Source organism: Acipenser ruthenus, chromosome 3 (assembly GCF_902713425.1).
Source record: "Acipenser ruthenus chromosome 3, fAciRut3.2 maternal haplotype, whole genome shotgun sequence".
In the NCBI taxonomy this organism is placed as follows: Eukaryota; Metazoa; Chordata; class Actinopteri; order Acipenseriformes; family Acipenseridae; genus Acipenser; species Acipenser ruthenus.
The window spans coordinates 99,136,700-99,163,239 of record NC_081191.1 but is presented as its reverse complement, the minus strand read 5'-3'; the positions used below and the strand labels follow the sequence as shown (position 1 = coordinate 99,163,239).

Genomic DNA, 26,540 nt, shown 5'->3' with positions numbered 1-26,540 from the left:
ACGTAATTAAGTAAGTGGGTAACGGACGTGTGAAAATCTGTGCTTCATGGAGTCGAGGTCTGTCTAGGAACATCACAGGGGGTGTTGAATTAGTGAAGACAGCACATCTACCAAATCCAGCCCTTCTCCCCTGGCTCCAGCAGCCCAGTGGTTAAATGAACACAGTGCACATTCAGAGTACAAAGTATAAGCTGCTAGGAGAGACACACTTGGGGATTTAAAGGATGCACACCAGATAAGGTTCTAGGGATTTTTCCAACTGCTGTGCTTTTTTAGCAGAGACCAATCTCCTCAGTTTGCGTCCGAGGTAAGGGTTTTTTTTTTATTGTTTTGAATGGAAAATGTTTATGCCAGAGCTATAAATATACACATAGTTTAGCCATATGTTCTGGGTGATTGTAATGATTGCTAAGTAACTGTAACAATTTGGTTAAATCTCTCTCTCTCTGGTTTCCTTTTTTTACACACAAGCTTGTGTGCATAAAAATGGCCTTGTTTTATGGAGAGCAGTGAATACCTACTGATAGACTGTGGCTTGCAGCCTGCGAGTCAGAACTGGGAGTTGGGCCAACTCATTTATGTTATTACGGATTGAAATCAGCATCATGGTTTTTTTTTTTTTTTTTTTTTTAAAGAAAGGTACTGTGGGTTTCAGTGTGTTCTGACAGCAATCAGGATGATGGTGCAGGAAGATTATTATTATTATTATTATTATTATTATTATTATTATTATTATTATTATTATTATTATTATTTCTTTCTTGGCAGACACCCTTATCCAGGGTGACTTACAATTGTTACAAGATATCACATTATTTTTACATACAATTACCCATTTATACAGTTGGGTTTTTACTGGAGCAATCTAGGTAAAGTACTTTACTCAAGGGTACAGCAGCAGTGTCCCCCACCTGGGATTGAACCCACAACCCTCCGGTCAAGAGTCAAGAGTCCAGAGCCCTAACCACTACTCCACACTGCTGCCCAGGACAGATACATTTGTTTTTTTTTGTGGCTGAGAGCTTGAATGTTTATTATCAATTAACAACCACTCATTTAGGGGGCCGATGTAAGGATACGTGCAAAGTGATTTACGGCTGCAAAACAGTCCAGAGCCCACTCCACACTGCTGCCCTAGGCTTTTGATACAGTACCTCTCTGAGAACTATTCAAATGAGAGGCATTGTATTAATTATTAAGATGTGGATTTTTTAGAACACTGGTGCTGTAACAGTTACATGACTAATTCTTGATTTGTTTTTAACATTCTGCTTTATGATATGTGTTGTGGATTGGGTGGGTCAGTTAATAATGATCCTCAACCTGCAAACTCTATTTCACTTATGGCCCTTGGTAACCTTTAGCTTAGATTTTTTTTTTTTATTCCAGATAAAATAACTTTAAAATTTCTGCTAAAACATGAACAGATGATCCAGGAAATGAGACGTCACTGGGCCTTGAAATAGTAATTATGAGTGTTCCTTGAGATGCTGGATGCTGTAGGCGTATTATCAGCCTTCTTATACTGGAAGAATGTGGAATAAAGATCATCTCTTATTCTCTTAGTCTTCACGTAATTCACAGACATGTTTCAAAGCACATGCTAAAGAAGTCCAGGAAGTATACTGTGACTTCACTGAGGTTCAAAACTTCTGTGTTTGTTTGTTTTCCATTGAAAACTGCCATCACTCTTCATAACAAATTTGAATGTAGCCCTTTTGTTGCAATGTAAAACCTGGATATGACTCAGCTAGTGCTTAAGCAGGATTGTCCTATGTATTTTGAATCTTATCAAACAACTCAATTGGGATAAGTATACCTTTTAGGCTCTTGTTGTGTTTTTACACAAATGTTTCAGATATTACCTTCATTAGTATATATTTATATTCCACCAATTCTATATATTTGTTAAAACATTTCCAATACTTCTCTATGTTAAGTTTTTGTTTTAAAATGGATGTGAATGAATATGCAAAAACCCTTTAGCTGGTTCATGTTATCTTGTAATGCCTGCCAGCTGCAAACTACTGAGATGTCCAGAAATGACTTCAGAAAATCCCTCTGCCAGATGTAACAGGATGACCTCACACACCGCAAGCGAGCATCTTAACCACTATGCAAAAGAGCCGGTTTCATCAGCATTTGTGGTTTTAGAGCTTTTATTACTCTCATCTCACCGACACGGGACAGAACCCGTCACAACAGGGCATCACACAACACTGCCTGTTACACTGAGAAGAAATAATACCTTACAAAAATGTTCTATTTAGGAATCGCTACACCTTGTAACACCAATGGTATTATTAAGACCTTTTCTGTGTGGTTTCGTGGTTGCAATGAAAAGCCTCTGATTGACTGTCTGTGTGAATGATTGCCCCACTCAGTTATGGTAGGTTTCCAATGGAAATTAGATATTGCATCTACATTGTCTCAATGTCATCCTTCCTAAATGACACCTCAATTAAGACTATGTAAATCTGCTATTTATAAGTATCAACAATTTCCCCAAAAATGGTATGTTTAATAGGAGTATATCTCTGACCTCACTGCCTCATACATGGACAGCTGGCTGAAGAAATACAAACTTTTACTCCAAGTAAATTAAACTAAATGCTGCAATTTGAAATCAGATCCATGTTAAGATAGAAGATTTATAATTTTTTTTAATCAGACTTCTTTAAACACCCTTTCTAAGGTAATACTTTTGTTTGTCAAGTAGAATTTCAGCTATAACTGCTCCATTGAAGACACATTAGCTAAATTTTAAACATTACATTTGTTTACTTGAATTAGTTTATTATAGTTGTGTTATTGCATACTGATAATTTATCTTGTAATGAGGTGTCTATATCAAGGGTTCAATAAAATGAGGGAAAAAGCACTGTAAGAGATCTTATCACTCTAAAAAGAAGTGTTCTACTTGATTCCATTTTGTCAATGACCTATTGATGTTAGGTCATGTTTCTGAATAATTAAAATTAATGGTGTTTTCTAGAGCCTAACAGCATAATAGTATAAAATGTGTTCACTTTTAGCTTGTAAACTTGTGAACTATAATTGCTTCTAAAAGTTTACTGTGGTCTACCATGGTGAAAGCACAGCAAAGTGTGGTAAACGAGAGGCAAGAATGCTAAATCATGGTAACACATGGAAAAACCCATGGTAAACATGGCAAATTATAGTATAGTAGTACATAGTATAAGCATGGAAAAAGCATGTTTACTGGGAAATTTCTGTTCTGTTATTGCATGATATATTGACATGAGGTTGTTCCGCATGTCATCTTACTGGGATCGGTTAAACTTGTTAAAAGCAACACCTCTGACTGGCTCATGTACCCTTATGAGTAGTATATAAACAAGCATTCGCTACGAGCAACAGAAAATACCTAGTTGTTGCAATGCATTGTTATAGTGTGCAATGTGGATGAATTAGTTAGTAAAGAAATGTCTACAGGGAACTCAACAAGCCATGCAAATCAATCATTTCACTGAAGCACTGATAAGGGCACTACATTGTGAGTGCTGTCTTCCTTGGTACCATGCTGTGACCTGACACATAGCACTCCCCTTATATAAACCAGGCGGTATGCCTGCCTCGTGCTGTTGTTTACATTGAAGAGATAGCAAAGCCAAGCCTGTTGCTGTGAGTTTATAAGAAGAGGCATTACACAGAGTGGCGAGCAAATACTGTGCCCTTAATGTCAGCCCAGAAATGGCAAAACGGCTTCGTCCTTTTTAGAGACATTGCTTCCATTGTGCTTCCTTATAATGCATACAGTCACCATGTGATTAAATTTGATTTGAGGCCCAATTCTATTTATTATACGTTTTCTATGGGAGAAATTACAAGACTTTGGCAGAAAAAGGGTATGTTGAGCAGCATTTGTTTGAACAGATTGTAATCAAATGAATCACTGCAAAGATAAAAGTGAATCTGGCCCTTCATTAGTATAAAGAAGGGCATTCTTTCTAATCATGTCACATCTAAAGAAGTTATTTTCTGTCCACAAAGAGGTTCTATTTGCTACAGATTGGTTTGAAAGGTGTTTTGTGTGTGATATTCTTGTTTGCCTTTTGCACGCATGCAGACTGGGGCAGCACTATGTCTCATAAGATTAACATTGTTCTGGTGTAATCTTTTATCAGAAATTTGCAACAGGGATCTTTGGCTTTTTAATACTCTTGGTATACTGTACAAGAAAATCCCATGCACAAATCTCTTACAGCAGTGGTGTATTACATGACTTCAGAATCTTAACGAGACAAAATCTGATTGTGAAACATGAGTCTGTTTTCACATGCAGCATTATAAATAAAGTGTATGTAACGGGCAGTGCTGTGTGATACACTGCCATTAAGGATTCTGTCCTGCCCCTCCGATGAGATGAGATTAAAAGCTCTTAAACCATGAATGCAGACAAGCTCGACTCTTTTGCATTGTGGTTAAGACGCTCACCTGCAGTGGATGGGGTCACCAGTTCATGCCCAGCCTCTGCTCTGTTACATTTATTTTCTGAGAAAAGGATATTTTCTTTTTTATTTTTAAAGATAACTATATCTGTGGTTAAATATGTTGCTTATTTCCAGCCCCCCTGGTTTGCCAAACAGAGTGCAGTACTGCATTTGTTAATAGTTCATCATAATTTAAAAATAAAAAATGTAATTGATTGAAAAAATGATATACTGATTCAACCCATCCCCAAAATCACCCACTTGCAAACACGCACGCACGCACGCACGCACGCACACAGACACACATACACAACATATGTACAAATTAGAATAAGCCAAACTACAGTACCTTGTTTGGGACATATGAGCTCATAACAACACAATATAATGAGATGCAACATTTAGATGCAAGACATTAGTTAGATATTTGAGTAATCCATTGCACTGTATGCAAGTGCTTTGTTAAATATTAGGGAGACTTGTGAAAAGACTGATAAAGTAACCACTTCTGTTGTGTTGCACTGTCATGCAGCATGTTTTCTCTTGTAGTTGAATGCTTTTTATGTATCTTCTGTCCTCTGTGAGGGTGTAGAGGGTGTCTGTTCTTTTATTTTTGCAGACAGAGACTGGAGTGAGTATAGGGATTGAAATGCATCTCGGCCAAGGACTGGCTGCACTGATGGGCAATAAACAAATCCCTTTCAGTCCTTGGCCAATCCATCTCTTATTTTGTTCATAAAAATCAAACTCATCCGAAAGAAAGCGAGTTTATCTTCAGACCTACGTGCCTCTCAACTTGTAACAGGGTGGAGCCTGTGCATGATCCCATGACCACGCGCACTGAAGGTGAGCGCCTTAACCACTATGCAAAATAGCCAGGCTTGTCTGCATTTGTGGTTATAGAGCCCTTAATTTCGTCTACTTGACAAGAGGGCAGAAGTCATAACACTAGTGCATTACACAACACTGTCCGTTACATTGTTCCCCCTTCAGCCTCAGCGAGCAGCTATAGCCAATTTATAACAAGTTACGTCACCAATGTAACAGGGCAGAGGCTGGGAGCAAACCACCAGTGACCACCCTCACTGCAAGAAAGCATCTTAACCACACTATGTAAAAGCAGTTCTTCTGCTTATGTGGTGTTAGAGTTTTTAACTTCCTCTAACCGACAGGGGTCACAACACTGCCCGTTACTATGGCACACTTTTTTTTCTCTTGAATTCCCTTTTCTAAGACAAGAAAACAAAGAAATAACCTACAACAAAGTGCCTACTGCATATAAAAAAAAACATTTACGAAAGAGAAATTAAACCTGGCGGGTGGAGTCACCAGACAATCGTCATCATAATACTTTCTTTTTTTTTTTTTACCACGAAACAGAACAGAAAACATATTCAGGGAATGAGCACAGAACAAAAGCAAGGTAGGATTAGTACAGTTTCCCCAGAGGCAATAGCCGTTGCTGTACTCTAGTGAGTTACAAGGCACAGCTGGACTGCAGATTAGGGCTGTTTACAAAGGAAAAGGGAGGCGCCGGGACTGCTCACAACTCATAAGTTATTTTAATCTAAACCTTTGGAAAGAGCCAGTGCCAAAATAACATTATGAATAGTCAACATGGCTAACACAGGGTTGTTTGCATTCAGCTCCAGAGCTTACGTTTAAGCACACAGCCCTTTGAAACTCCCCTGCAGAGCCAAACAGAAAGCCACCCATCCTTCATCTCCACTTACTTCACTGCCTCTGCGTCCTTGCCAGAAACTAGGGTGCAAATTACATCACGTGTAAACGTGTGAATCCATCAACGTGGCCTGTACAGTACCTCCCCTTAAAGAAATGAAAAATATGAAGTGTGTTAGTATGTTTTTAGTATACTCATTTATAGTATATTCTTTTAAGGGTGCTATTAGGGAAGCCATCTGTCCTAGTTTTCCTTGTATTGTACCATGTAGATAACCCAATGTTCTTCCTTCAAGCAAACTTTATAACATTGATACTAATATTTGCATTATTATATTTCCAGCAAACCTAAAGTTTTATAGTTGCAATTTACAGTATTTATTCACATTTAAGCATATTGTAATCGTGTCTTGGTTGAGAAGCAGCTTTCAGAGTCCCACCATGGAGCATTACATCCCGGGATGCTTTTACTTACTTGGCACCAGGAGCTTATCATTACGGAAGAGGGACAGATAGCATTCTTGTTTATAGACCTAATATACTGACCTTGATTTATAGTAGCTCCTATGTATGCTTTATATTCTCATCTGCTTGTGGATCGGGGGGGTTTTCGTGCCTTATTGTTAGTGTCGGTAGTTGCTTGCCTACCTTTTCAAACATGAAATTTGGATCCTGATAAGAGAACAATGCCTGTGTTATGGTTCGGAAACAGTTGCAGGAAACTGGGGTGAGTAATTCTGAAAGCAGGTTATGGATAAAGTTTTCCTGGATGTATTTTGCATGCAATTCAGGCCTTTTTATAAGCAGGGTAGAAATGTATTTGAAAGATTAAGGGTCATTCTGGCTTGAAGTGGCTATTAATGGCTGTGAATTAAAGACCCCTCTTGTCTAATGATTTTGTTTTAGTGTTTCAAAAGCAATTCATTGTTAACAAAGTGTGTGTCAGTCCAACGATGAGAGGAGCAGTGGCCATTATTATTATTATTATAATTATTTATTAGCAGACGCCCTTATCCAGGGCGACTTACAGTCGTAAACAAAAATACATTTCAAGAATCACAGTGCAAGTAATAATACAATAATGAATCCAATGACTTTGGTTCAAGCAAGTACAAGTGTGACAAAATACAGTTCATCAGGATATGATCAAATACAAAATACTACAGATTAAACACTTGGCAGATTATAGTACACTGAAGTACAGGATTAAATACAGTAAAATAGGCGGCAGATAAGAGCAAGTAAAGCACATTTAAGGAAGGGTGAAATGTGACCCAGGGGAAAAACAGAGGAGTTCTACAGGTGCTTTCTGAAGAGGTGAGTCTTGAGGAGGCACCGGGATGTGGTCAGGGACTGGGCAGTCCTGACATCTGTGGGAAGGTCATTCCACCACTGCGGGGCAAGGGTGGAGAAGGAGCGGGCTCTGGAGGCAGGGGAGCGTAGAGGAGGTAGAGCCAGTCTTCTAGTGCAGGTGGAGCGGAGAGATCGAGTGGGGGTGTTTTCTGTGATAGAATAGAATAGATACTTCACACAAAACACAACAATGTCATGTATGGCACTGTCAAAGTTATCTGATAAGAGGACATTCGAGGCTGTGGAGGGATGTGCCGAGATAGTAACTGCTTATCTCAACTTTAGCAGGTGTTGAATGGAGTCAATTTGAAGCACAGTTTATGTTTACACATGTTTGGTAACAGTAGTCTGCACAACCATAAGAGAAACAAAGGAGCTACTGTTTTGGGTATACTGGGTGTGTTTTTTCTTTTTGAAAAAATGTGCAAATGACAATTTGGAGTAAAGAGCTTTGAGAATCCAGCCTGTACACTGTAGTATCACATGGTAGCATTTGTTAATTTTTTAAGATTTTTTTTTTTTGGTGTGTGTATCGTCCAGTATGCTAAAGTGCTCTTTAATATGTTTGGCACATGGACATTGCAAATACTCAGAACAGGCACCTTGAGCTTCACTGTATACAATTTGTGAGGCTTATGTTGTAAAATGGTGGATCATGGAGCGATGTGGTTCAATGCCAAAATCGAGGCGTGATATCTGAGGCAATTAAATCATTCAAAAACTTCAGAGCTCAAAACTAAATGCACACATTTTAAGAAACAAAGCCATAACGTTCATGCTAAGAAGTGCTATGTCTTCCGTGGGCATGGACTCCTTATTTTCAGGGCTGTAAACATAAAACACAGTGCATGGTGGGAAACTGTTGTATTAAGTCCCACTGTCCATAGCGCTGCTAGGAACTGTAACCAAACTATTTTAATTGTGTTTGTACGCATTAAGCCCGACTAAATATGAAATGGGACTTCAGTGTGGCTAGATTAATTAGAATGTTTTTTGAGTACGGTTCTCGAGATCAGGTATGTGGTGTGGCCTAAAACTCTAAATTATGTTCATTCAGAATCATTCATACAGATTTTTACTGTAAGGTGTATGTAACAAAAAACATTCTCCTTTTTTATTTCTGTTTTGAACTTCCTGAACTATACCAGATATTAAAAATGTCTTCACAGGGGGTCCCCGAGTGGCTCATCCAGTTAAAGTGCTGCCGTTGGGAGTGCAGGATGAGTCACACAGCTTAGACGGCGGCAGTTCACGTCTGGGCTGTGCAAAGAGGCCAAACTTTGCTGGGGACTTCGAAGAGGGCGTCACATTGGGACGCTCCCAGGGTGGGGGGTGGGAAACCGGCAGGGATTGCTTCTCCTCATCGCGCAACAGCGAACCCTACTGGCCAGACACAGAGCACATTCAGAGTGGATAAAAAGAATCGCTCACACGCCCTCAGAATGTCTGTGCTGTGTTAAGACTCGCTGCGGTGAGGAGAAAAAACATAACTGGACATTCAAAACTGGGGGGAAAATAATAATAATAATAATAATAATAATAATAATAATAATAATAATAATAATAATTGGTCACTCTAAATTTAAAAAAAAATTCTTTAAATGATTAATTAACATTGATTAAGGATTCATATAAATGTATTCTGAATGTGTCGTGAAATTCATTAATAAGTACATGTTTATTTCCTATGAATATAATATGCATTTCTATACATTATGTTATCTTATATATAACTGATAAAGTGATACACTGCTATTGTTACTATAGCTGTAGTAAACCATGTATTTGCACTGCAGCACACAATCATTTATCTTGTGAGCTTTAACACTTTTAAGGACAAAAGGGGTGAAAGCAACAACAAAAAATCCCTTCGTCTATTCTTTCTATTTCTCAACAAACTGGTAGTGTGATACAGTGTACGTGGTTGGTATTCAAGTCTTGTTGGCTTAATCTGATTGGTTTACATGTACAAGGATGGCACTGAGAATTCCAAGGACAGACATAGCATTGTCCTCATTTAAAGGACTACCAGCAGTGTTTTAATACAAATGGTACTGCACCTAGCAATCTAGGCAAAGATATACAGTAAAGCAGTTATATTTATGGGGCTTTTAAACAAAGCCCTTACTGTTTAAATGCACTCTTTCTTTTTCAAAAGTCTTTTCTGTCAAGATAGAAAGATGATGTCACCCTTTTCATTTCCCCATTACTATGACATGATCTATCTCATTACATGCCACACAAAGGGGATTTTAAGTCAAGCAGATCAATGGTTTTGTCAGGCTGCTTGACCACTAGTGATTGGCAAACATCTATCTGCCTGACAGGGGCTTCACATACAGCAAGGTGTGAAAACATTGGGTGAGGTGGAAATAGGAATTCCTAATTGCTTCTGTGGTTTTGATTTGTTGTGCTATGAAATGAAGCCACTTTAATTGAAAATCTTTAAAAATGTGTTCAAATAGGCAAATTAGTGATTGTCTATCTTAATTAATGACTCTAATAGGCCATACATGCAATTATTTTCAAAATTGTAAGAGAAAAGAAACACATTGCCACAAATGATAAAATGCATTAGATGTTTTAGAAGTTGTTTAAGATGCCGAATTAAAGCACAAAGTGGTCTGGACATTTTTACACGAGTTCTTATTGGTTCCATGCCATTGTCATTACTGACTGAAAGTTGAAATTCTCACACCCTGAGGTTTTCATGCAGGTAGGTATATAAAGGATATACAGTAAATGACAAATCTTGAGGTGCTCTAATACATTTGCACACTACTATATATATATATATATATATATATATATATATATATATATATATATATATATATATACATATATATATATAGTGCCTATAGAAAGTCTACACCCCCTTGAACTTTTTTCACATTTTGTTGTGTCAGTGCCTCAGAGTTTCATGCATTTAAATGAGGATTTTTTTCCACTTATCTACACACCATATTCCACACTGTTAAGGAGAAAAAAGTTTTTATTGAGAAAAAAATTATATATTAAAAATACAAAACTGAAAGATCATAATTGGATAAGTCTCCACCCCCCTGAGTTAATACTTGGTGGAAGCACCTTTGGCAGCAATTACAGCTGTGAGTCTGTTGGGATAGGTCTCTTACCAAATTTGCACACCTAGATTTGGCAATATTTGGCCATTCTTCTTTACAAAACTGTTCAAGCTCTGTCAAGTTCCTTGGGGAGCGTTGATGGACAGCAATCTTCAAGTCATGCCACAAATTTTCGATTGGATTTAGGTCGGGGCTCTGACTGGGCCACTCAAGGACATTTACCTTTTTGTTCCTTTGCCACTCCAGTGTAGCTTTGACTGTGTGCTTTGGGTCGTTGTCATGCTGAAAGGTGAACTTCTGTCCCAGTTTCAGTTTTCTTGCAGAGGGCAGCATGTTTTCCTCAAGGACTTCTCTGTACTTTGCTCCATTCATTTTCCCTTCTATCCTGACAAGTGCCCCAGTCCCTGCCGATGAGAAACATCCCCATAACATGATGCTGCCACCACCATGCTTCACAGTCGGGATGGTGTTCTTTGGGTGATGCGCTGGGTTGGGTTTGCGCCAAACATAACGCTTTGCATTTAGGCCAAAAAGTTTCATTTTAGTTTCATCAGACCACAAAACTTTTTGCCACATGGCTACAGAATCTCATACTTCAAATGGGATTCAAGGTGGGCTTTCTTGAGTAATGGCTTCCTTCTTGCCACCCTACCATACAGGCCAGATTTGTAGAGTGCTATGGATTATGTTGCCACATGCACACTTTGACCTGTCTTGGCCATAAAAGCCTGTAGCTCCTGCAAAATTGCCATTGGCCTCTTGGTAGCCTCTCTGATCAGTCTCCTTCTTGCTCAGTCATCCAGTTTGGAGGGATGGCCTGATATAGGCAGGGTCTTGGTGGTGCCATACACCTTCCACTTCTTAATAATCGTCTTGACCGTGCTCCAAGGGATATTCAAGGCCTTTGATATTTTTTATACCCATCCCTTGATTTGTGCCTTTCAACAACTTTGTCTCGTAGGGAACCTACAGGAACTGCTGAATTTATTCTGAAATCATGTGAATCACTACAATTTAACACAGGTGGAGGCCACTTAACTTGGTGTGTGATTTTGAAGGCGATTGGTTACACCTGAGCTAATTTAGGATTGCTATTACAAGGGGGGTGGACACTTATCCAACCAAGCTATTTCAGTTTTTATTTTTAATAAATGTTCTACAAATTTCTAGAATATTTTTTTTCACTTGGAAGTTGTGGGGTAGGATGTGTAGATAAACGGAAAAAAAAAAAAAACTATTCTAATGCATTTTAATTCCAGGCTATAAGGCAACAAAAGGTGAACATTTTGAAAGGGGGTGTAGACTTTCTATAGGCATTGTATATACACACACACACACACATATACAAATGTGTTATATAACTTCACAAGGATTTATTATAGTTTTTTCCCTCATTGTGACAAATTCACTAGTACAGTGCGATTAACAGTTGCAGTTTATAATTGATTGCCAGTACAGCATAGACTCGAGGATTGCTGCTGTAGCTGTCTAGCACCAGATGTGTATTATCTCATTTCATTTAAATGCCTCTGGGGGGTTGTGTTTACACCCTCCCTTCTGCACAGCTATGCCTGGTACCACCAGTGTATGCTGGCATCAATAATAACCTGCCCAAGCATCACTCAGTGCTCTGGAAAACAAACTCTTTTCACAGAAGCCTAGTGCCTGCAGCAGCTTTGATAGTTTACTGACTGGTGTGCAGCATTATTTTTTGATCCAGCTGTAAAATCGTCTTAATCTGTTGCAGATTTCTGTAGATTAAGTGGATTTTTTTAGTTTACATAATAACAGAGCCGGTCAGAGAAGCTGAAGGCAGATCGGACGTGTTTTTGCACTGAAATGTTGTGGTAAACTTGCTTGATTCCATGTAAGTGAATTCACAGAACCTTTTTAGATGATTGTGAACTTGTGAATGGGGCTTAAAGGTTATAAATGAAGGTAAACATGGAATTAACAACTTTGTTACCCTATACTATAGGAAATAGGAATAGGGCCTATAAGGATGTTTTACTTTAAAATAATGTTAATTCGACATATAACATTATTGTTTAGATACAATACATTCCACTAGTATTAACAGAGATAGGCAATTGATCAGATTACCTGAACCCCAGAGAGACTGATTAATTGATAGTCCACGATGATCCTGGAGATATTGCAGCTTCTCTGTCTGTATGTCTCCATACTATAGTAGGCTCAGGACATATGTGACTACAGTCTGTTTTTGTTATCTTACTAATTAATCAATAGAAATGAGCCATTCAGCTATTATTCCATTCAAGTGCAACCAACCACTAACCACCCTCTTACAAAGTTACCGTGGTTAATTGTTTACCATATTTCCTTCTCCATACATGCCTGCACATGCCATATCATTCATCATTCTAATCTAAGTTACCTCAGTAACTCTACTTATGCCACAGTCACCTCCAGCAAACTGGTTTAACATTACTAACACATTTTATTCTCATATGACATTTCAATTCTACAGAGCTACATTTATTCAAAGGGTTATACTGCAAATATCCCCTATGCACACACAAGCTGTCCCACACACATCCAGCTCTACCAATCTGAATGAACCATGACCTGGAGGACATCATGTGAAGTGGAGTAAAAGCTTAACTTCAGGTCTCATACAATCCTCTGAAAGACTGAAAGCAACCGTCACAGTTAATGTGATGCTAGCTTTTCAATTTTTTTTTTTTTTTTTTTTTTTGTCAATATGCATGATTGTACTGCTTTGAATGAAGACTAACCATCTGAAAAATGCACTTACGAGAAAGGTTAAGAAAACAACCACATGAAAGTCTTATTGAGAGCTAGATGCCTGCAATGTGAGTTTTGTTACTCTAATAATGACTGAACTCCCTTAGTTGCGCTCAACGCGAATGAATGGCCTCGCGATCATTATCGTGAAGGCTTTTCAGTAATATTATGAGGCCACATACTGTTGGCAACTGTCATTTGTTATGGAACATCCTGAGTCTGTCAAACCCAGTCACTAAGTATTTATTTTGGAATGGATTGAAAACATCTCAAGTTTCATTTGAAGGTTTTGAAGTGCAAGAGAAGATCTGGATAATTAAGTCTGAATGAATCTAACTCATTGGTCGCTGTGGCAATGTGCCCCGCCCCTGTGTGCATTTTGTGTGTTCTGTGTTGTATGTTGCGTGCGTGTGTTAATGTTGGTGTATAGAGATGGCTGCACGGGATATAAATGGGTGTGTGCAGCACGAGTTATTTAAAATGTATAATTGTATTTAGGCACGGGATTGCACATCACTTCACGTGCATTTAAAGTATTTAATATTCGAGCACGAGGTTGCACGTAATTAATTCACGTGCTGGGATTCAAGTGAATAATTAATTAGTAATTGAATCCCGGCACAACAGTATATATAGATGTACATTTCTTTCACTCGGGGTTGTGTGTTCAGGGCGAAGGAACGGGAGAGAGTGAGGAGATAAATTAATAGTGAAACAATTGCTACATGGTACGTGTTTGTTTAGTGTTCGTCCCTGTGTGTCAGTGTCTGTTCGTTTTGTTTACCTGTTTATTTTGGCCGCAAGTGGCGTGTCCTGTGTTTTTGTTTCAAACCTTTTATTTTCTGTTCTGTCTGTTAATCATTAAATACTGAGCGCGATCACGCGCTCAGCTTCACCAAAACCCCAAGTCTCTGTGTATTACTTCCTGTTTCTGGTCTGACGTCACCCACTGCAGCCGTCTTTGTGACAGTCGCTTAGCTCACTGGATCCTTACCCCAGGTGTTCCTCTGTTGGCATTGATGTACACAAGAAATTAAGTGCAAAGTCTGCACCTGTATTTTGTAAACTGATTTGGTAATGCCATAAAAAGTGAACCACGCAATAACACATGTGATGCATCAAGCTCTTAAATTAACAATGGAAGGGGGGTACAGAAGGTGGTGGGAGACTGAAGACAAAGACTTCTAGAACAATTTGGGAAAGGTCAGGTATACTGTTTAAGACTGATTAGCCAATACCATTTAGGGAAGGTGGCTAATCCTCACAGCTAGAATTATGGCAATCCTCCACTTAAAAATAAATCAGTAAAGCTTAATTACACCAGGCCATTGCATTCTTTCAGCAAGTGTAATACATTTCAGTAAGTATCTGTTTTATACAAACTTTTACTTTTCTTGTTTTCAGTGTGTTGACCTATCATGTATAAAACTGCAGGGCAGGGTGCAGTCAGATAATATTACCGGTCCTGTTTAGACAGGTGGAGACCACTATTTGAGTTGAGTTGTGGGAATGCCTTCCCATTCCCTGCAGCTTGTTTAGTTTAGGACGTTCTGTAGTAAGATATGAAAACGTTTGGGGCTTAAAGAGTCTCTAACAAGTTCACAAAATAGTTGGGAAATTCTGAAATAGTCCCAACGAATGACAGTCTTTTCCCAGTTCATTCTTTCCAAAGGGTTGTGAAAGCACACGTTTATAATTACTGTAAACACAGGTTTGAGTCAGTTTGCTTACAGAAACACACTTTAATTTTGGCAGTAGTTTTCTGGGGTCATTATGAATTCATATTCAGTAGTAATATATTAGCAAATTACTCTCCTAGTCTTCCAGGGAGCCCAAACCAACGAAGCGTATTATCTGCATAGCAGAGAGGCAGTAAGGTGAAGCTATTTGGGCATTTCGAATCCCAGAGAGCATCATTAGCTCCCTTGCTTTTTTTGCATCTAGCTCTTGCTGTAAGATCAGGATCTAGGTATGGATTTGATATTTGAAATGACTGTTTTCTATAAGGAGGAACACATCTGCAATACAGCTGTAATTTTGTGTAAATGGGCCATTAACATGCACATACAGTGAGCATTGTTGCTGTGCAGTTCTGGCTGCCCATGGTGACCCTTTACCCTATTGACAGTGTTATGAAACATGCTTCTAATTTGCTGTCCAAACCCTATTTATACTGTAAACTATTCCAGGTTGATGACAATTTAGCTAGCTCTCAAATTAGATTAATTAAGTTTTAGGTTTAGATTGGACAATGATCCCAATATAACTGCTATTTAGATAGCTTCTGCCTACAAGACTGGAATAGAATGAACACAATCAGTAGTAGTTATGTCACTTGTTAAGCTACATCTGCAGTATGATGGTACAATCACTGTGCATTGTTCTTTTTACAATTACTCAATGGCTGTTTTAGTTTTTGGATTTTCTGTGTTAAGATGCTGTGCTCTAAATTGAGGAGATGCTCTTCTGTTCTAGTAGCATGTCATGGACATATGTACTCATTAAACATTTATTTATAGAAGTATAGAGCCAGTGACATCTAAGGCATAGCTGTGTATTTCCAGCAATACAATAAGAAGCTTTACCTTCAATACCCGTCCAATAGATGGCACTGGCTTTTGCCTGTATAAAGACACTTTTGGCTGATGCTGTCTGGGTTACATATGTGTTTGCAATCAACTATAGAACAGAAGAAAAAAATACTGATTCTAATAAGAACCACGCAAAATCCATTAAATAAAGTGATTATGAAAATGTCATTTGAAGATACTTACTCTTTAAGATGAAGGCACCAGTGATGGAAATAAGACTCAGACTGCATAGCAGTTTCACCCATTCCAGGTTTTGATAAGAGCTTGATCTTAAACTCATAGTAAACCTGGAATGGATCTTTTGTGCGAAGGGACAGATCACTGAAAGCCTCCACTCAGCAAATCATCTAGCTATCCCTTTCATTTGGCTTTGTGAAAACCACTGCTCGGCAGTGTCGACAGGGAACTGTACACTGTTGAACTGACCAATCGATAGCCAGTATCAGCACTCTTCCAGTTAAGTTAGAGGTTACTAACACTGATGGAAAGTAGTCCTAAATATGAGGTTTCTAGCAATTAATATACACATTTGTAGTCAATGGCAAGTAACCAGGTGCAACAGAACTACATACTGCAGCTGACAATGATCAGCAAAATCACTATTTGGTAGCTGGTTATTCCTTAGGATAGACTGTTTTTGCCTCAATTTATTACACAAAGCCAGCAAAGGGGACACCTTGTCCAGACGTGGCTAGCAAAATGTTTGAACAGGTTTACTTTGAAACAAGAATATATGGCAGTGAAAACAAATTGTGCTTTGGGGTATTTAAGAGGGGCAGTTATTGTCCAATTCTAAAGCATAATACAGACATTCTTATATATTTTAACATTAAAATGCAGAGATACCAATCCTTTGGCATGGAGCATCACTATATTTAGGTAACAGCCAGCCAACTGAGTACTCTTCTCAAACTGATCTACACAAAACTCCAGCTGTAAAAGGAGTACATGAATATTTTACAAAAAATAAACTTCAGACTTCAACTACTTGAAGTCCTGTTGCTTTTAGGAGAACTGGTGAACTCACTTCCTTATTGGGGAAAGCTCATATTTTTGTATTAAGAGTAGTACTATAGATGTACGGTATATATATATTTTTTAATGCATTCATATCTTCTTAAGCATTTGGTCCTCGTTTGAAACTTACCAGCTGGAAAAAAAAACATATAACTGTGACAGTTTCTTCATTTGTTAAAAGTTAGTAATAAAAACATTCAAGTATTTTTGCAGATTTTTCACATTTCTGAAACTGTGATGGCTTTACAATGGACGCCTGTTAAATCATTTGGTGGTGTTTTGAGGGGGGGTTGGGAATGAATGAAAAGTGATGATTTTGAAAAACATAATTTGTATGTTTGTTTGTTTGAACTCGCATTAATATGGGGCCCTATTCACAAAACTCCAATGCCAGTTGTAATTGTTGTTAACGGCTGTTTTTCGGAGTGTATAAACATTCTTGTTGGGTATACCATGATTTGAAAAATTTGAATATACTAAAACCCTGGTGAAAGTGAACTGAATACTTGATTTTATTAATCAAAACGGGCTATTTAAAAAAAAAAAAAAGTGCTTCACAAAATCTACATTTAAAAAACTGCCTTAAAGTGTTTTGTTTTGTTTTGTTTTTTCACAGCAGCAGTTCGCAGCATACTACTTGATTATTTGAATTGTTATTGTCTTTGTTTAGGTACAGTATAACAGATTTGGACGGGTAAATAAGGAGCTCTTTGGAATCAGTAGCTGCTGAGGAAAGCTTACTCGTCTGTTCCAGTTCCTTTCCATCGGACTGCCTCCTGCACTAGGCGTGCTCATCAGCAGCTCCGTTCTGTCTCAGACACAAGAACGGAGCACGGGGGACTGCGAGACGCCAGCGTAAAGGCTAAAGCATCTCTACAAGGCAGGTAAGCCTGAATTCCATACCGTCTCGAAAACTAAAAACGTCAAGGGTTTTCATTAGCCATCGTGAGGGGGATATATGTTGCTAAACACGCTGCAGAAGTAAACGACTGTACGTAGTAAAACGCTTGCAGCAAAGACGCAGCTGCAAATAATTAACAGAACGGCGCTTCAATTCGCAACCCACTGTATCGTCCAGCGTTGACTTTTTTAACACCAAGGACTGTATACAAAGGGTTTGGTGCATGCTTTTATTTTCTAGATTTCTACTTTGACTGGATTAAATGCAGACCCGTGTGGTAACTGCGGTACAATGTTCATTAAAATACTGTATGAGTGAGAAAGGATTTTAAAGTTGCAGTGTACACATGATCTTCCCTGCTGGATACTCAGTTTCCTGTAACAGCCACTGCATTTATTTGACTGCTTTAATTCGTTTAATAATAAAGTTATCTTGTACAGGCATTCCGGTCATATACAGTAAGATTAGGAGGTATATTATCGTCTTGACTGAAGCAAAATAAACTTGTCTAAGTAAGGGTACTGTGCGCGGCTGGTTGAAAGACAGTTCAGGGAGTCAATTCAAAGCTTTTTAACATGCTTACTTTCAATATAAAGAAATATTATTGTATTCTATAGTACTGGTAAAAGACTGTAATTTACTACAGTGTACTGTATGAAATACTGAAATATGGTGCCATTGCCACTATAGTATTTTTTATGAGGGTCTTTATTAGGGAACTGATGTGTGAGACTACTCCCGCCCTGCTAGTCCAGATAGATAACTGAACGATAAACTCATTTTCTGATCTGAGAGACTCATGTTTTCCAATGTTAACACAAGGCTGAAAAAAACGAAATGCAGTTGTAGATGACAAACAGCTTGGATCTCACGCTATAGTATAGATTGCAGTATAATAAAGCATACAGCAGTCACTGTCCAGGCAGTGTTTCCGTGTGTGCTTTGATCTCCTAGTATTCCTGGTATTCCTAAATTTCCAAGCCTCCATGACCTTGCACAGGCAGCAGCAGCAGCTCTTTTCTGTTCTGTAAGCTCCCTGCTTGCTGCCTCACTCACTCACTCCTGGGTGCTTGTTTGTTTCTGTTCTGCTCAGTTGCCTCCCTGACTCTGGCATTAGATTCATTTGCTCTCCTGGTCCATGCATGTTAGTTTCCACCTGCTAGATCCAATCTTTTTATTGGTTTGGGCATCTGTCATCTCAGTACCAGAAACTAGGAGTCTTTTAGGTCATATGCAGCATTTTTCTTGTAGAAAGTTTTGCATCTCTCTTTAAAAGATGGTAGCAATGGAACTTTATTTTACATACCTTATTTAAAAAGTATTTTAAATATGTAAATCATTTACAGCAGCACAGGATGAATAAAGGGAATACACTGGATTTCATCTGTCAACCTCTATAGGTGCATGGTACTCAATCTATTATCTCTATGAGAGCTAAGATCATGTATTCTTTTAATGCATGTATGGGGCTTGTAAATTCTCAGTGTAGCGCAAACAGAAGGAACCAGAATATGTGAACGTTTTTAAATTGGTGGCATGCTTGGCACTTCTCCCTGCTTGATCCAGGTGCAGATACAAGGGATGTAGTTCATCATTTAATCTTTTTTTTTTGGAACACAATGACTCAGGAAGGAGTTGATGCAATGTAATGTACATGAGTGAGGAAAGGCTTGTAGCTGCCTCTTGACTTAGGGAGTGACAGCCACAGGTACAAACAAAAGCAACTGTAATTTATTGAGGAAGGGATCCCTCACAACTGAAGTATACAGCGCTCACATCCTCAGTATGCTTCCCCACCTCATGTCCCCACAATCGCCTTTGAGGAGTCTTTTCAGAAACATGCTTTACAGAATTTGTAGCTTACATTTTCTTCACACGTTACTTAAATAATGTAGGACTATATTAGTTAGTTTACCCTGGTACATTTTCATGGTAATTTTACAGTAAATTATGTGTTATGTCTTAATCTAAATAGAAACATGCTGTTTCCGTGGTGCACATGTTTGTAATTCAGCTGAGCAATTAGTTAGAAATGTAGTGCTCCTGATTGGTTGAAGGGAATTTACCACACACTAGGCGGTTATAAATAGGGCAGCAAGGTCTTTTAGCACCAGAATACTAGATTTTAAGAAGCAGTCAAAAAATAAACAAGACAGTAGAGAGGGGGTTGTAGCATTCTGTGGTCCGTGGTCCGGACCACTCGGACCACTCAGTCACAGTGGTCCGGACCACTCCAGCTGTCGCTGTTATGTTATGATTTCACAGTTTCCTTTTCATTTTCTTTATTGGCAGTTATGTTATTTTCCAAATACGTATCTTTCAGTAATTCATACCAGTGTTTAAATTTATAATAATGTGCTTGGGACCCGTTACCATTATCATGTGTATTTAGAAAATTGGTTTTACACTTCCAGAAACGTTATCTTTTATATAAGGTAAATATTTTCTTGTTTTCAAACTTGCTGGTATAATATATAGCCTACATGTGCATTATGATAGCCTTAACTACAAAATACACAATGACAATAATAAAACAAACATGGTGTAGCGGGTTTCCTGACAAGTTTCATAGAGATTTGGTTGTTGTAGATGTATTGTTTTTAAATGTCTTACCATGTTTTTCTATGTGTTGTTTAAAGTTATGTTGACGTTGAATAGTACTTTTGCACTTTTGACAATGCCAGTGGCTTCTGTTTACGTGTCGTTTTTTGTTTCTTAATGTTAAATAATTGGAAGAAGATACAGATTACCAGTGATAAAATAGCACAATATTTTGGAATTTTAAAGAGCACTGTGACTGATATTAAAAAGTCTGCCTCAGAGATTTAAAAGTTTGCGATCTTTGATAGTAGCGGTGGGATTTTTGAGCTCTATTGTTGCTCGAGACGAGTACTTGAGCATTACAATTTCCGAGTGAGTACCTGAATCAAACGCCACTCTCCTCTATATACTTGAATCAGACGCCACTCTCCTGCCAAATTAACACACAATCAAGTAATATATTAAGTAATTAATATAATGCTTGCCTTCTTGTGCAGTTAATTGTATATGGTCAAGTATTACTAAATAACTTAAAGTATTCAAATTCACGCATCCACACAACTTTACATTAAATTGTAGAGATGCCAGGTTTGAAGTGTGTCTCAGGAGTCCTTTACTTTAGTGCGGTATTTCCAACATACAAATAAAAACTGTTCTAAACATAAACGGCCGTTCAGTCTAAAAGCATACAGAACAATTTCAAGTGAAAAAAGCCTTCCACCTATGGGGAGATTGGGGAATGGGGAACACGAGTCTGTGGTAATTGCAACTTTTTCTCCCTTTGAAAGTTTTGTATGAACACAATTTTCTTTTAAGTTTTTCCAGGCTCGCTGTTATTGTTTTATGGGTCGGCACAGTATTGGGATAATCTTACATCGATTTCAAAACTGCAGCATTCACGATTCACACGCACTGTCCTCATAGGGGATAACGTGGATGTTTGCTTTTTATTGCCACCAGTAGCTCCATAAACAATAATTATACTTGTGTTTTTGTGGTACGGCAATTTTGTTTGGCATAATTATCTACATTCCACAGTTTTCTCATCCACTTCCTCAAAATACTTCCAAACATGGCTTCCTTTGTTTAGAGATGCCATTTTAAATCTAGAACAAACTCAGAAAAACTCAGCTTGTCATTAACGTTATTATCACGCCGTGGAATTGATTCCATACCACGCCTACTACAGGCATGAACACACACAGTGCACCAATGAAGCGCCAGCTGAACCGAGAATAAAACCCGCCCCAGTGTCAATCTTTCTGTTGCACCAATTAGAAAAGCTACTTGGAGGCAATTGCCAAACCCCTTCCTTTTTATAATATCCGCCCTTACTGTGGCACTAGAGCAGTCTGATACGAGACGAACTACTGATGATAAATTACTAAAATGAATACATAAAAAAAAATATGCGTTTAGTGACATTTGTCACGTGACCGGTTATACGACTAGCATATTATTAAACGTTTAACCACTTCTTTAGAATTTATACGTTTAAACGTTTAAAATTCCCATCCCTCATAGCTGGTGCAACCCAGCCCTGGTGTTTAGAGCTGTAATAAATACTTACTGTTGATTTTCTATTTACCTGGTTGAGTCTTTTATTATACAACTCACACACTGTTGGTAAATACACAGCATTATGCATTTACCATACTTTACCATGATATGCCATGCTTTTTAAATAGGCTTTACAATATTCCTCTGGGCTTAACAATGCTTACATATGCTTTACCATGCACTCACTGTGCTTTATTACACCTTGCTATGCTTTTACTATAGTACGTTTTATAACAGTTTATAGAGTATATTGCAGTATACTGTATTGTGAATTGCCATATAGATTGTCCTATGCATGAAACAATATAATATGCCATATATGGCAAATATATTACAAATATAACATATATCCACCAAATACAAAAAGCTGCACATTTGCTTTGTATTGTCACATGTATTTCTCTATATATTTCACAACACTGCAAAAAAAAGCAACATAGTGTCATTCATTCAATATATTGTTTTAATGTGCATAGAAAAGAAATGCCAGTGTAAGGGGGGGTTTTCTCTCTCACAGTTAATTTTACTGGATAGGGATTCGTTTATACATGTGTGTGTACATATATATATATAGTGCTGGCGTTCTCTTAAAGATAACTAAAATAACGAGTCAGCCCACAATTAAATCAGTTCGGATTTCTCTTTTCTTTACTGCTGCAGTTTAAATAACGAAACGGCAGCTGTACATATTTTTAATGCACAATCACATAGGCATCAACACATGAAAAGAATACAAAAGAAAACAATATATAAACATATGGCCATTAAAAGTTATAAAATAAATGTAGTTCTTTTAGTGGTACCACTTTAGCAACACGTGTGCCTTAAAACAATACAAGTCCTTGAATTAGCACTCATCTGATCTTTAAAGCGATGTCCAGTGTGATGTCTTGATCGCAGTTCAACGTAGTTCTTCAACCTAAAATAAAATATTGAGAACTAAAATATTCCTAGCCCTCTCTGCTACTTCAGGTCTTTTATTAAGGATTTGATCCTAATATCACAGACACATCACAGCCTGGCGGCGTCCATCTTAGTTTTCTATATTCACTGGAGAGCACATTGTATTAAGGGCTCTTAAAGGTACGGTGCCAAATTAAAATAAGTCTGCCGACTAAATATGAATAAAGTCTTATTTTGATTTAATGAACTTTTTAACAGTAATAAAACAACTCTAGTTCTTTGTTGGTAACATACACTATAAAATAATAATAAAATAATGTATTATTTTATAGGGGGTTACATTCTCCCTCCCTTATAGTTGTCGTCCTCGACAAGCTTTCAAACCTATATTTTCTTCTTTTTCTTAACACAGGCATTTAGCAGTCAGTACTTCCAGTACTTTATTTAGCATCTGACTCTGATTCTGAATTATTTGACTTTGCCTGGTGATAAAACTGAACAGATACTTTTCATTTGTATTGTTCTCTTGGCAACATTTAAACTCATGCACTTGAGCTTGTGCTTGCTTGCCAACTAAAGGGTATTCCCATCTATCTGGGGGTCTTCGATTCCGAGTTGATCTTCTTGGTGCAGGAATTGTCTCTTCATCCTCATAATCACAGTTACTTGCGATCACCTCCTCAGCTAGATCATCATCCCATCTTCCAGTCTCATCAATAGGGTCGAAGAATTGAAACTCCTCTGCTTCTGGGTTCAACTCATACTCTGGTTCATCAACCTTAGCATTCTGGTTCTTTTCTTGATCGTGTTCATCTTCCAGTTCTTCATGATCCAAAACTACATCTTTCTCTGTTTCGGTTTCCCTTTCTCGCCTATCAGCACGTGGACTTGCTACTTGAAAATCACGGTCTGTGTCTTCCCTGGTAAGCCCTTCTGTACTGTCTACAGGTTGCTGCCTTGTCCTTGGTCGTCGTGGTCGGATGGGGGTCTGTTTTTCTTCTTCCAGGTGGTCACGAGATGGGGTGAGAAAACCACAGGGTAATAATAGATCACGATGAAGTGTCCTCTCTGGACCACTTTCATTTTCTGGTTTCACTACAAAGACAGGAATATCTTCTGCAATTTGTTTAACAACAACATAGACAGTAGAATCCCAGCGATCAGAAATCTTATGCTTGCCTCGGATCCCTGTATTCCTCACTAGAACCCTGTCACCTTCAATGATCACAGACGCCGTAACCTTGCAGTCCCATCTGCGCTTATTGGCTTGCTGGCTTTTCTCAGCTGATCTAGTGGCCAATTCATATGCATACTTAAGCCGTCTTCGGAGCTGTTTAGTGTACTGCTGATGTACTTTACCATTATACCCCGCAGGACCTAAACCAAAACAAAGATCAATTGGTAGTCGAGCTTGCCGCCCAAACATAAGAAAAAATGGGGACTCCCCAGTGGTGTCATTGCGAGTGCAATTATAGGCGTGCACTAAAGGCCGCACATAATGACGCCACTCCTCCTTCTTCTTGTCACTGAGGGTGCCAAGCATATCTAATAGAGTCCTATTAAATCGTTCAACGGGGTTACCTCTGGGGTGGTAAGGTGTGGTACGAGACTTGACCCCAGCAATTCCACACAGTTCAGCTATCAGCTCAGATTCGAAATTGGCACCTTGATCACTGTGAATTCTTTGAGGAAACCCATAGTGGAGAATTAAGTTTTCCCAGAGCACATTCGCCACAGTCTTCGCAGTTTGATCCTTGGTTGGTACTGCCAACGCATACTTGGTAAAATGATCGGTCATTACTAGAATGTTCCTGATATCTTTGTTATCAGGCTCTAGAGAGAGAAAATCTATACAGACCAGTTCAAGTGGTCCAGACGTTTTGATGTTTACTAACTTTGCAGCTCTTTGCAGTTTTGCCTTCCTCTTAACACATCTCGAACACGTCTTACACTTCCTTTCCACTTCAGAAGCCATACGAGGCCAATAAAACCTGGCTCTGGCGAGATCTAAGGTTCTGTCTGTACTGAAATGTCCAGTCTCATCATGGATTCCTTCAAGAGCACGTGCTCTGTGACTCAAAGGCACTACTAACTGAAAGAATACATCTCCATGGTGATCTTGAACTTTACGATATAATACTCCCTCCCGAAGGGTAAGTTTGTCCCACTCTCTTAACATTATCCTCACTTCAACAGATTCCCTGCCCCGCTCCTTCTCAGTAGGTTTGTTATCAGCTTCCAGGTAGCAAATAACTGTAGCAATGTGTGGATCTTCCCGCTGAAATTTGAACCAGTCTTCAGCTGTTAACCCGGGTAAAGGAGACTGACCAGGCCATGGCTCTGGATCTTCAAAATCTGATGGAATAACATCATCTCTACACCCAAGACTCTCCACCAGGGTGATTTCATCTTCTGCATATTCGTCTCCAGTGACCTGAGTCTGAGCACATGCAATAGGTGCTAAAAAGTAATTGATTGCTTCCACATTGTGTCTCTGAGAAATAGTATCCAAAATATGTTTCTCCACCATGGTGTCCGTTGCAGGCAATTCCGTCACTCTGGACTTCAGCTTCAATATCCTCTTTTCCATCTCCGAGGACTCATCATCATCATCATCAACAAGAGAAGACTCATGTGGCCGTCGCGATAGCCCGTCTGCATCTGCATTTTGTTTTCCAGAGCGGTATTGTATATCAAAATTGTACAAGGATAATGCTGCAAGCCAGCGATATCCTGCGGCATCTAACTTAGCAGTGGTGAGTACATATGTCAAAGGATTATTGTCAGTAACAACCCTGAATTCACAGCCATACAGATAATCATGAAACTTGTCTGTGATTGCCCACTTCAGAGCAAGAAATTCCAGTTTGTGGGCTGGGTAATTCTTCTCACTTTTGCTGAGTCCTCTGCTGGCATATGCAATTACACGCATCTGCCCTTCTTGTACCTGATATAGTGCTGCCCCAAGCCCTGTAGTGCTAGCGTCAGTATGGAGAACATAGGGAAGCCTCCAGTCAGCAAAACCCAGAACAGGTGCAGTAGTTAATTTTGCTATAACAGTCTGGAAAGCCTTCTGACAGTCTACAGTCCATCTAGCTTCCAGGAACTTGGTGCTTGACAATTTCTTAGTGTCATTACTTCTGTAACCCTTCTCTCTTTTAAGGGTCTGCCCCACTAAAAGATCATTTAATGGTCTAACGATCCTTGCATAATCATGGACAAACCTCCTGTAATATCCAGAGAACCCGAGAAATGCTCTTAGCTCCTTGATGCTTTTCGGAACCGGCCATGTTTCCAATGCAGACACTTTATCGTGATCTGGCTCGATCCCCTTTTCAGAAATGATGTGCCCCAAATACTTCACAGAAGACTGAAAAAAACTGCATTTTGGTAGGGATAATTTCAATCCATGTTGTGCTATACGGTTCAAAACTTTCATCAGTCTCACTTCATGTTCTTCCAATGTTTCAGAGAAAATGATGAGATCATCTAAAAAGGCGATCACTTCTTCCAGATTAAGTCCAGCCATGACCTTCTCCATGGTTCTCTGAAATGTGGCAGGAGCATTGGTCAGTCCCTGTGGCATCATTTTAAATTGCCAATTCCCAAACGGTGTTGTGAATGCTGTTTTAGGCTTATCATTTTCTTCCATTTCAATCTGATAATAGCCACTCTTGAGATCCAG

General features: G+C 38.7%; 1 protein-coding gene across 2 annotated transcripts in view; it reads left to right on the top strand.

Moving 5' to 3' along the window:
* Nucleotides 1-212: 212 nt before the first annotated feature.
* Nucleotides 213-26,540, top strand: part of LOC117435268 (junctional cadherin 5-associated protein-like) — a 61,153-nt gene continuing 34,825 nt past the window's right edge. Inside the window, exons 1-2 of one of the 2 annotated variants that reach the window (XM_034058310.3) lie at nucleotides 213-307; nucleotides 17,621-17,830. The gene's annotated coding sequence lies outside the window, so the exon portion shown is untranslated. Of the gene's footprint in view, nucleotides 308-17,620; nucleotides 17,835-26,540 lie in introns of both variants that reach the window. The other variant, XM_034058309.3, reaches the window with a different exon arrangement.